A 13,538-nucleotide genomic window follows, 5' to 3' on the forward strand; every position below is an offset into this window, starting at 1 on the left:
TTAATCCTCTGGGATAAGTTCTAGACCCCTCACTGCCTAATCTCGTTAGATTTGTTCTCTGGTGATCCCCCATCCCTGTATCTTCAACATCTTCGCCTAAAACAAATCACTCTACCGAGTTCACACGCATTCTAGCATGTTCGTTCGTATTGTTGCCTTAACTCCTCGCTGTCCTCTAACTCCTGGACATTCCTTGTGTGGTAGCCCTAAAGAAGAACGTTGACTTTTTAGTCCCCAGATTGTCAGCATATTCACTGCATACAAGATGAGGGCTGTACACTCTCCTTCACCTCCCCTAACTTTCATTTACTCGGCCAAAGTAAATCTGAGTCCTGTGGTCCAAAATCAGTCCTGGTCTTTTTGGAGGGCCAGGAGATTTACAAAGATGGAAGAGAAGAGAAAGAAGAATGGAAAAAGAGAAAGAAGAGAAGGAAGGGAGGAAGGCAAGGATGGAAGAAAATAAGAACAAATGGAAGGGGAGGAAAAGGGGAAAAAAATAGAGCATTCTAACTGAGTAGCTAATTCAAAATTTAATGAGACCTAACAGTAAGGAATCTGAGACACGGGATTTACACTGGAAAGTTAAGTTCACTTACGTCCAGGAGATACTCAAAATGAAAAAATAAAAAATAAAATAAGATAAAGTAAAGGTTTCACTAATTTATTAGAGTCAAAAACTAAAGATGGTGTTCTGCATGCAAAGTGCCATTGTGCTGTGAACTGTGCAGTTTAAGTTCACGCAATGATGTAGAAATGATAGAAGCAGATTTTCAACATTGTATGCCCTTAATCATAAAGAGCTCCAGTGCTTTTGAAAGAGGAATTTGAAAGAGAGCGTGAGGCTTCTTTATTTTAAGGCATTTGGATGTTGAACTCATAGGAACTTAAAGATTCTTAGTGAGCTGCTACCTCGGATGAAGGACTTCTTGGAATTAATAAGCTCCGAGAGCCCCAACTTGTCAGACCCCCAGCGGCTCTGAAGAGTGTACATCTTTGTGAGTATGACAAGGCATCTAAACACCCTGAACCCGAGACTGCAGGGGAACAGGGAGCATTGCTTGTCTACTTAGAGTGCCTGTGTGCAGGCTCCGTGTGGACATGTGGACTGAGCAGATGGCAGCTGGGGATGGTACTCATGTCCCATGTCTGAGCATTCGGAGCTCAATATATTTAAACTGTCTTTGAAGAACTACAGAATAAACTGAGGGAAAAAAACCAGTTATTTTAAAAGAGACTTTTACTACTTATCAAGTACAAATCCCACTGTCTGTAGCAGCACTTGGAGGAAACAACAGGTTATGGTGCCATGGACTGTGCCCACTTAGATGATGAAGTATCTTTTCAATTTAATTTAAGTCATATCTGAATCCATTGGGTCACAGTCCTTGAAATAATTTTCTATATCTGGCCCTGATGGTATATTTCTTATTAGAGTGAATTAGCATGCTTAAGCTACACCCCCCTCTCCAGGACTGGTGGATTTGTCTAGTCTTGGCTGCTAAATGGCATAGAGTTCAATATGTCTCCAGAACGACCTTTCAGTCAAACAAGAGAAGCTTAATTTCAGGAAGTGTGCTTCCCTCTCACTCACAGGAACAGGTAACAGCCAATGTCTGCCTGAGAAGAGGGGAGAGCTTGGGCTTGCTTGAGAGAGAAACCTGGTGATTCAGTGCATGTCTTCCCAGAGCTCTCTCTGGAGTAGGTGTGCACTAGGTCCCATTTGAGACTTCACCCTAACACAAGTGTCTTCTGCTGGTTATTCTGTGTCTCTGGATCCTTTTTCTCGCAAGAACATAAGCTCTATCCAACTGAATCTCTGTCTTAAGCCTCCCTTTGAGGAATGGTGAACTACAACAGTGGTTCTATGAGGCAGACACTAAGGTTAAATAAAGTTCCTAAACTGAATTATTTGCCAACAAGTTGAATGAGGTCCTGTCACTGGTAGTGATCAGAGATATTAAAACACTAAAAACACTAGAAATATAAAAATGTTGGACACATCAATCACCATAATAAATACCTCAACATCTTAGCATATGTAAAACAATGTGTTATGCCTCAGGAGTAGAATACAAGTCAAACCTTATTGTCATCTCATCAAATACAGAAGCATTTGACTAAAATGGGGTGGTTAGCAACAACTTAGGAATAGAATGAACTTTGACATAAAAAACAAATAGATTATATAACAAGTGCATGAGTAAGATCATACTCACCATGGAATGTTGAAACTGGTTTTGTTTTGTTTTGTTTTGTTTTTTTCTTTTTTCAGGTCAAGAATCAACAAGGAGGCCTACAATCACCACATCTACTCCACATAATACTGTATGTCAGTTTTATGTAGCCGTTTCCTACAACTGAAAGATTTCTGGGACGTGGGAACAGAGCTCATGAAAGTCAAAAGGTTCAGGAAGCCCAGAAACTTACAAAATTCACAAATCCCTCCCAAGTTTATGTATACAGTAAGAATTACTAGGGAGAGGAGACTTCCCAGCAGGTTGAGTTGCCAGAAAGTTGTGCAGGGATCCCTAGGGGTACAGCCTTTATGAGTTGTCACTGGGTTTTTCAGTGATGACACTACCAGTTTTCTGTAAGTGACAACTCATGCAAACTCCTATAAGTAAATACAGTAAACTCACCTGATCCCTAAGATGGACTCTGGAGAAATTTCTGAAAAATTGTTTCTCTGGTCTTTGTCATTAGTAGTCAGTCTGATGTGAAGAGACATTCTTCACATCACCACAGGAGAAATCAGGCTATTGGCCATGGTCACTCCATGACCCAGATAGAGAATTGTACAAAATAAGGAAATAAAATTAATTGAACCATAAAGAAGAAAGCCATGTTGTCTCTGTTTGCAAGCCACGTGTCCTTATAGATAGAAAAACCCCAGGAATTCCACTAATAAAGATGTTAAGCTAACATATCTAGTAGATACCAATACAATATAAACATCAGTGGTGTTTACTACAAATGAACTATCTGAAAAAGAAAGCGAGAAAATAATTGTTCTAGCTTCAGTTCTGTTGCTATGACTGCCATATCTTGACAAAAAAAGGGGTGGGTGACAGTTTGTTTCAGCTCACAGTTACAAGTTACTGTCCTCCTCAGGTAAGTTAAAACAGTGTTTCATATCACACCCCTAGTCCAGAGCAGAGAGAATGAATCCATGCATGCCCTGTTGTTTTCTTGCTTGTGCTCAATTCAATTTCTTTGCTACTGAATCATTCAGGAGCCTGTTTAGGGAATGACTCTTCCAACAGGGACTGGGTCCCCCCACATGAATGAACTTGATTAAGAGAACCCATTCATGCAATGAGGCTCTTCCTACATCACACAAGGTCATGGCAACTTGACAATTAAGGTTAACCTTCGGAATAAAATAGGTAGCAACAAAATATTTTGGAACATATTAATCGTGAAAGTAAAAGATATATATTCTAAAATCTGTAAAATATTGATAAAAAAATTGAAATGACACAAATAAATAAATACACTCCATGTTTATGATTTGGAAGAATTAGTATTACAAAAATGTTCATAATATCCCCTAAATGATCTCTAACTTCAATATAATCTCTGTTAAAACTCCAAGGTCACTGTGATAGTAACTAGAAAAGAAGGAAATGTGAAAAGTCATGTGACACAGTAAATGACCTCTCAATAATTCTCTTCATAAATAATTCTCTCATTCTTAAGCAAAAAGAACAAAGCCAGAGGTATTATATTACATGACATCAAAGTCTCCTCCAAGCCTGTTATCATCACACTGTGACAGAAACACATATGCCAATGGCCAGAGCAGAGAGCCCCCAAATAAATCCAAATATTTAAGAACAAGCAAATTCCAATGAAAACAAAAACAAAAACATGATCCAGAGAAAAGGAGGTGTCTTTGATAAATGGTGCTGGGAAACTAGATATCCATATTCTAAAAATGAAATTTGACCCTCATCTCATACCAGATACTAAACTCAAATCAACACTGAAATGTAAACAGAAGACTTGAAACTGTAGGATTACTAAAAGCAAACAGCAGAAAAAGTCTTCTGTCTCACTATAAGTAAAACTGTTGGGATATGATACCAAAAGCCATAAAGCAGAACAAAACAAACACATAGCATGTATCCGATTACCAAGCTCTGCATGGGAAGGAAGTGGCCAAGAGACAGCTGATGGCAGCTTAATTATAACCATGTCATTACTTTAAATAACAAGCCAAAGAGAAGTAAATGCCACTTCTATAACACAGAACCTATGATTGGGGGAGTGTACTTACTACAAATATGGTAAAGCACTAATATCCAGAATACACAAGAAATGCAAATATCCCAGTAGCAAAGAAAAAAGGCAGAAGGAAAACAGATCTTATTAAAGAATAGCAAAGACCATTTCAATTTTCATGTCTGTCTGCATTTGTGTTTTCTTTATTGTTCCTACTTCCACTTTTAGGTCTTAGACAGCTTTGTTTTCAATTCCATCACCTGTTTGATTGTGCTTTCCTGTATTCTTTAAGGGATCTGTTTCCTCTTTAAGAGCTTCTATCTGTTTACCTGTGCTTTCCTGTATTTCTTTCAGTGGGTTATTTATATCCTCCTTAAAGGACTCTATTAGCTTCATGAGATAGGATTATAGATCAGCATCCAGGTTTTCAGGTGTGCTGGTTAATCCAGGTCTTGCTGTGGTGGAAGAACTGGGTATGATGATGTCAAAGTATATTGCCTTCTGTTGCTTGTGGTCTTGCGCTTTCATCTTGCCGTCCGATTATCTCTGCTCGTAGCTGGTCTTGGTGTCTCTGTCTGGAGCCTGCCTCCTGTGACCTTGGGTTGCTGCAGGTCTCCTGAGAAACTTGTGGCCCTGGCTGTAGCAGACCTCCTGGGAAGCCTTCAGATTGTGGGATCTTCAGAGGAACAGATATGCTAAAGGCCTGCCCAGGTAAAAGGCACAGACCTGAAAGTGGGTGGAGTTTGTGCTGGAGATGGGAGTGGGTGTAGAAATAAGTCCGGAGTCCCTGGACTTGACAAGGCAAGTCTTATGAGACTCCTGAGACTTTGATAATGTCATTGAGCTATTTGCATAGTTCCTTTCATCTTTGCTTCCAGAATTCTTTGCCTATAAGCTACATGTCCTCAGTATGCCCTACGTTAATTTCTGTTGTGATGAAATACTGATTAAAACCAACTTGGGGAAGAAAGGGGTTTATTTCATCTTACAGTTTGCAGTCCAGCATTGAGGGAAGTCAAAGCAGACATTCAAGCAGTGAATAAAGCAGAAACCATAAAGCAATACTGCTCACTGGCTCTCTCCCAGGCTCATGTTCAGTTACCTTTCTTATACAGCCCAGGCACACTTGCCTAGGGATGATACCACCCATAGTTAAGTTAGACCATCTGACGACAATTATCAATCAAGGAAATGCCCCACACATATGTCCACAAAGCAATCCGGTGGAGGCAATTCTTCATCGGAGATTCCTTCTTTTCAGATGTATCAAATTGGCAACCAAGATTAGTCATCACACAGGGCCAAAGTCACATAGTTTGAGTGTCATAATTTGAAGAGATCATTCCAGTCCCAGCAAACAGTATGCCATTTATTTGACATTTTAAAACGTAGCCATGTTACACTTATTTTAGAAAGTATGCATTTGCATTTTAGGAAAGATGCATGCAGCAAAAGCACACCAACACGTAGAAAATGGATGTGTGCTTACTGTGCTGTAGCAGGTCCTCTGGAGGAGAGGTAGATGAGTAGACAGCACAAAAACAAGGACTTCTGTACCTAGAATGCGCCATTTATTTTTAAGAAATTCTGAAGCAAACATACCATACGTAAAAATGCCACATGATGATTCATATTCGTCATCCCTTTCTTTCTCTGCCCAAACTAGGTAAAGGATATAAAATATATTGCTAATTTAAAAATTAAGTCGGGCAAGAGACGGTAAGATATTTTCCCCAATTCAGAAACTTGTAAGATTCTCTTGCACAGCGGTGTGTACCCACTCTCCCTCTCCTTTGCCATTTCTCCTCTTCCTCTTTGCCTAGAATTGGGGGATAGAGACAAATAAAAGCCAGAAATAAAACCATATGGCGATCTCATTCCCAACCTTGTCCTAACCACATCCACGAGGGAACTTTTGAGCTGCCTGTAATCCTTCCCTTTATCAAAAGAAGTGCTAGAAGCCACAAATGTTCCTTCTCTCTGGATCACCATTTCCCTAACAGGAGTCTAAATGCTTGATTTAACTATGCAAAAACACTACTAATTATATTCATTTGTGTGACTGACTTACCATTTGAATCTAATTGCCATGCAGCAAAATAACTGTTAAAGCATATCATTAAACTACTTGAATAATTAGAGAGAAATTTCCTTGTGCTCCTAGTTTGAGCCTAAGCTTTAGGGCAAGGACCTCACCCCCTACCTTTCATATGTTCTTAAATTAGCTGGAAGAATAGCGTGTAGAAACACTGGCAGGCTAGCCATCTTCTCAGCAATCTGGACCTGCTAACCAGCAGAGACTTTAAGGAACAGGCTATTATTCACTGTCTTAGTTTGGTTTGCTATAACAAATTACCTTAGACTATGTGGCTCATACAACAAGCATTCATTTCTCACAGTACTGAAGGCTAGAAGTCCAAAATCTGGTGCCAACATGGTTGGTGCTTTCATGGTCTGATCCATGGCCCTCTTCCAGGTTACTCACTGCCAACTTCTCTTTGTGAACTCACAAGGCAGGAAAGGAGCAAGCCACTTTGCCAGCTTCTTCATTCAAGGGTGCTACTCTCATTTATTAGGGCTCTGCCAGCAGGAAGTCCATAGCTGGCTCACAGAGGCCCCATCTGGACATATAATCCTCCTGGGATTAGAATTCAATGTAGAAATTTTAGGGAGACCCAGGCATTTGGGGCATTGCACTTGACAGATTCTTCCCAGAAAACATTTCTCCTCTGCTGTATCCAGCTGTCATCTTCAGGGATTTCCTCGTAAAACATCATCTCGATCTAGCACATTAGATCCATCTTGCTTACCCATCTCTCCCAAGTTATTTATTCTCCCCTGAAAGCTCACTTTTCTCCCTATATTCTTCCTGTGCCACCAGTGGATCCCCCCTCGGCACATGGATCTTGTCCTTAGATGCCACACTCACTGATAAACTCACTCCTTTACACTTAGCCTGGCTTTCTCATCTTGCTCCACGGTTTTGTTTCTTTGGAAACTTGACTCCCTGAGGTCACAGCTTCTCCCAGGTGCTTCTCTTCAGATGTTTGCCAGAATAGAGCACCAGGGAAAGAGAAACAGTCTTGCTTTGGATTTTATTTTGGAGCTCTAATGTTTTAAAGTCACCTATCTGTGCCAAATTCTTCAAATTCTATGAGTTGTCTTCCTCCTGTGGCAGTCCCCCCACTTCCTTTTTCTGTGGTCTCTTCAGTCTCTGATGTCCTTTGTTCCTCTCTTCTCTGCTGTCCATTCTTCACAAAACCCTAGAGAGAGGGCCACAAAAAAGATGAACAGAGTTCCCATCTACAGAGTTCCAAAATCCAGAGAGGATGGTGGGACAGAAATTTACACACACACACAACACAATAGGAGAGAGGAGAGAGAGAGAGAGAGAGAGAGAGAGAGAGAGAGAGAGAGAGAGAGAGAGAAAGAGAGAGAGTTCTTCAGCATAAATATTATAAAGGTAACTCTCAAAGAGCACATAAAATCACATAAGAGGAAGACAGCACTAATTTAGTTGGAATAGGAGAGGTTTCTATGAGCCAAAGCCTGAAAGATGAGCATCCCTGAGCCAGACGGGAGGTAGGCATGAAGTGCAACAGAGCCCCCAATGTAGGAGCTAGAGAAAGTACCCAAGAGCTGAAGGGGTCTGCAACCCTATAGGTGGAACAACAATATGAACTAATCATTACCCCCAGAACTCTAGCTGCATATGTAGTAGAAGATGGCCTAGTTGGCCATCATTGGGAAGAGAGGCCCCTTGGTCTAGCAAACTTTATATGCCCCAGTACAGGGGAAAGCCAGGGCCAAGAAGTGGGAGTGAGTGGGTAGGGGAGCAGGGCGGAGGGAGGTTATAGGGGACTTTTGGGATAGCATTTGAAATGTAAATGAAGAAAATATCTAATAAAAAATTGAAGGAAAAAAAAAGGAATTTACACACCAAAATTAACCAGTCCTAGAACCTATCTTAATAAATGTCTACACAGTCAGAATCATCGTTCAAAACAGAAGCTGTAGATATTTTAATATGCTCTTGGGAGGAACCTAGATTCTCTTTCCTTTTTCTAAGCACTGAAAATAATTCTCAAGCATACATCGGAGTCATCACCACCATCTATGCTGTTACCTGCCTCTGACTCCAAGACCAGCTGACGTATGGAAGTGCCACTTTGTAGATAAAGAGTAGTCAAATATCAGAAATTCCACAATTTAAGTGAGTTTTACTGGTAAACTTGTGAGTTAGTTGGCCATTTTCTAGCTATGTTATGTTTCTTTAAATTTTTGTTGTAGCCCTGTAGTCAGTACATAGGTGACATACAGGGGGGATTAGAGTCATAAAAATAATCATCTCTATCCTGCTTCATAACCAGAAGACAATCGTTCTTTTTGGGGGGGTTGTTGTTTTAAGCCTATTGTCATCTGTTTCTTTATATTTGTATATCTACATAATACAAAATATATAAAATATATTATACATACTATATATATGTATATAAAATATACTTCTAAAATATAAATACTTAAATACTTTAAAATAAATATATATTTATATATTCAGATTATATATTACATAAAATATACTTAGTTTATATATTTACAGACCAATGACAGACAGACAGACAGACAGACAGATATGAACAAGCTACTTCTCTGGTAGAGCAATGGAGGTGAGTGTGAACGTCAGTGAAACATTCAGTACTTGTGTTCCCTGCTAGGATTTTGTTCACTCTCATTTTCCTGATCATCTGGAGTCCCAGGGTGTTAGAAAATAGTTCCTGTGCATATCTCTCTTTTAAAAGTAAGGGACCTCTCAAGACCACAGGTTAGGGGAAAGATGGCATTCTTTCTCATCAATGCAGATTGTGTGTCTTCATTTTGTTTTCTAACTGGTGGCTTTGCATTTCCAAAGCTCTGGGACCTGCTGCAGCTCTTAGAAAGAACAAGGGACAAAGTCATTACTAAGCAGCTGAGTGTGGGACACCATGTTAGGGTTTCTTATTGACAGCGGTGACTTCTTTGGAAAGTAAAGGCAAGTGAGGGAGCAAGAGAGAGAAAGGAAGGCAGGGGTGGGGCAGATGCTGGTGACAGTCTGCATCTGTCTCCTGGAGGGAAAAGAGGGGAAAATGTTAAGTTTTAACTTTTCAGTTTTACAAACACCATGCAGGAATTATGATGTAAAAAACAACAACAACAACAACAATAGAGTGGCCAAAAGAGTGAATAATGAACAAATTTGGGCAGCCTCCAAACCTGCAGGAAGTACCTCTAAATTTGCCACCTCCCTTTACCCTCTCATGCCACCCTTTCTACCCTCCCCACCCTAGGATGAAATGATCTGGGACAAACTAATTGAGAAAACTAGTAGCGCATGCCTTCGGGAGGTTTTATTAATGGAAGCAGACACACTGCTCTAACAGAATGTACGACTGCTCTTTTACATTGATCTAATTAGAACATTTACATACGGAATGCCTCCTGGACAATTCCCTACCAATGACACGGTGTGCACCAGGCAACTGAACAAAGAAGTCATCAGGTCTCCTTTTTCTCTGAGAAAAATAACATTGTCAAGGTTATTAACAGTCAATAAGCTGTCATGTTCTCAGCAAGGATTTGGGTTTCCCTATACTTACAGAGACTGGAGACAGAAACTTCCTCATACCATGATAAGGAATGGACCATGATGGTGCTTTGACCTTAAGCCGAATGGAAGCAAGAAAGGGTCATCATGGTGTGCAGCTCATCTCAGAGCAAAATGCAACGATGTCATAATTCTAGTAGATATAATGGTTATTACTTCATGACTTTATGGTATTTTATGACAATGTAAGGTATTTTTAGCTCTTCTCTCATGCCGACTTTATAAAATCAATAATAGGTTTAGAGAAGTAGGAAGCGAGACTTGGGAAAAGTGACACATTGGAGAGGAGACAGAGGAAGACCGGAGGTCACAGCAAAATCATGCTCACTCAGTCTCTTGTTTGTAAGTATAAGTGAAAAGGAAGATTTCTCTTGCTCAGCTTCTCACCATTTCAGACACATACCTTCTAGCAACCCTGAGCCCACACCCACCTGCAAAAACCTTTAAGAAAATTGTCTAAAGTTTCCATGAAATGGAAACCCTTGTGAAAGTGTCTCACAGATGTGGAGGATGTACTGAGTGATGGCTCATAATACATAATACATCTGAAGAGGGTCTGAAAAACAGGTATTTTCAGAACCTCCATCTTAAAGAGGAATGATGCTACTTAGCTACTGTTGGAAATTCCTCTAGGCTCGGCCCAATAATTACCTAGCAACAGCTTGTGGCTCTGCTTCAGGTACCAGCCAGGAGCCAGGTAAGTAAGGACTGCTCAACTCCCCCAATACAAACACACACATACTTTCTCTCCCTCTCCCTCTCCCTCTCCCTCTCCCTCTCCCTCTCCCTCTCCCTCTTCTTCCCTCTCCCCCCTCCCTTTCCCTTTCTCTCTTTCCCTCACTTCTCTTTCCATCTCCTATTCTCTCTCTTCCCCCACTTTTCCCTAGCCTCTTCCTCTCTTTCTCTCTCTCTTCTCTCTCTGCCCTTCTCTGTTCTGCTCTTTTCTCTACCTCTACCCCCTTTCCAGGTTCCTTTCTGTTCCCCAATAACCTACTAGGCCCATCTCATGATGGTGATCCCTCTGGGGAACACTTGGCCAGGCTGTTGATGTACTCTCTCCTGCTGCATTATATAAATTATATAAAACCACCATTTTATAAAACACCACAGCTACTATTCTAAAGGAAACTGCCCTCTATCCTAGTTTTAGACAAGATTTCAAGGTTCTATAAGGTTCAGAAGTAGGATGATATGGTAAAAAAAACAAACACATGCATAATTAACTTCCATGCTTAAAAGGGACCATCACTCAATATTCCTTTGCCCTTTCTCTCCATTCTTCCTCCTCCTCCTCCTCCTCCTCCTCCTCCTCCTCCTCCTCCTCCTCCTCCTCCTCCTCCTCCTCCTCCTCCTCCTCTTTATTCCCCATCTCCATTCACCAACGGCAGAGAACTGACTGATACAATGAAATTGGGTCTGGCCAAGAATTATTGAAGTGCAACCTCTTTCTTCTAAGTGAAACAGCGGCATGTTCTGCTGAGCAAATGAAGCAGCTCATGATTCAATAGAGATCACACGCAAGATATTTCTCTAGCCAAAGGGCGTTCCTATGCAAAATGTATTAAGTACTGGAACCGCATGAAAGAGACAGAAGACCTGATCCAAACAAGGCTGTTTATATTGTTGACCAACAGCTGAACGAACAGTGCCACTGAGAGTGATGGGCTTTTTATGGCTAGTTGGTGCTCTGGATGTTAGAGAAACAGATCGTGCAAACACAAGCCAGGCATTTGCAGAGACGTTGTGCATCCCAGATGCTCACCCCTTTATCCTGAAATTTTCCACTGGTGGCTCCATAATTACACTGTTGCTCATCCTCTGCAAGCCAGACATATGTGTTTCTTTATGAGACCTCTAGGCACGGTCGACTGGCCTCCGGCCTAACGATGCTGCTCTCAATGCCCCATCTCATTGGTCCCTCCAGCTTTGCTTGCATTCAGCGATATATAGCTCCTCCCCCTTTCAGCTCCCAGAGAACAGAGAACCACCAGCCATAAAGGAGATTAAATTAGGAGTTCTTGGTTGCCTCAACTACCCCCGCACAAGACACACCGATGATATGCAAACGTGGTCAGGAAGATCTCACAAGGGCTTACCCTACCAAGAAAAAAAAAAAAAAAAAGAAAGAAAAAAAGCTATAGGTAAGTCATACCGGCTAAATGGGAGAATCATTCTTCTCCTGGGACAAGTCCCTGATAAGTTATCCAATCCAAAGCAGTCAATCCTAAACACATATCCTTGAGGACACCACTAAGTGGACTCAGCAGACTATATGACTATATACATATTCATTTATATGTATGTAACAATAATAATTAAAGAAGAGATCGTGAATTTGAAAAGGAGTTGAGGACAGACGCAGGAGCAGTTAGAGACAGGAAATCGGAATGGAAATGGTCTAAATAAAGTAGTCCTATATGAAATTCTCCAATTTTTATTACTTATTCAGTAATTGTTCTATTACATGTTTATTATGTTAACAAAAATATGCAAAAAAATTCTTTTAAAGCTGATCTGAGACTGTTGATGAAAGCATCAACCAACAAAGGAATGAAGTGTAAGTTAAATTTAATCCAATCTAGTTTAAAAGGTAATCTGATATATTAATCAAAAATATCTCTTTCTCATAGATGTAGTCCGAATCACTGCCTTGATCTATGGTCAGTGATTAATAAAAATTCATGGAACTGGGATTAAAGAGTTTCACTGGGCATGAATTGGCTTTCTGGAATGTTCTAAGCTATGCCTGTCTCTTCACACAGCAGATATTACACAACACAGCTAATCACGACCCTTGAACTTCTGTTAGAATCTGTCTTGAAAGAGAGGCCCATTGGACATGCAAACTTTATATGCCCCAGTACAGGGGAACGCCAGGGCCAAAAAATGGGAATGGGTGGGTAGGGAAGTGGGGGGGGGAGGGTATGGGGGACTTTTGGGATAGCATTCTAAATGTAATTGAGGAAAATACGTAATAATAAAAAATATTAAAAAAAAAAGAATCTGTCTTGGGCTGAGAGTTTCCTGGTGGTCCACCCGAGGGCCTGGTCATTACCATACTTCTTGCGGCTTCAGACCCTGCTAAAGCACTATCATGTCAAGTTCCCTGTTTGCCCACTGGAATTCTGTGCATGTCAGCAATAAAAGTTTAGACTTCCTCTAGCTGCCTGAGCCCTCTACTCCACTCCTTGTAATTCTTGTGCTGTCCCATATTATGCAAGGATGTGCTATCCTGTATCTCAGCAGAGTCAAAAAGGAAAACAAAGAGTGGAACAAAAGCATCTCTATCTTCTCTCTCCATCTCAACTGAGGGAGTTCACCTACCCGCTCCACTCAGATGTCTAGAGTCAAAATGAAAATAGGGAGATACAATTCTGGTAACATCCCCCTCAATGCTCCCGAGTCCTCCTCCTGCTGACCCCAAGACATGCATAGGCAAATGCAGGGTTCTGTCTTTCTCTGCCTAACTGAATAGAGTAGCTTCCTTCATGGCTTAGCTTTCTGACCCAAAATGATTTCATCTTTTTCTTCTTGACCATACCGTAGTAGAGGGAAATTGGGTTCCTGCTATTCACACTTAAACTTGGAAATTTTGTACTTCTGGCCCAGATTTAAGGAGGTATCTCAGACACAGAGAAGATAGAAGGACAATCCTCTCACAGCCCAGGACTGC

Source organism: Mus musculus, chromosome 14, assembly GCF_000001635.26.
Source record: "Mus musculus strain C57BL/6J chromosome 14, GRCm38.p6 C57BL/6J".
NCBI classification, from domain to species: domain Eukaryota; kingdom Metazoa; phylum Chordata; class Mammalia; order Rodentia; family Muridae; genus Mus; species Mus musculus.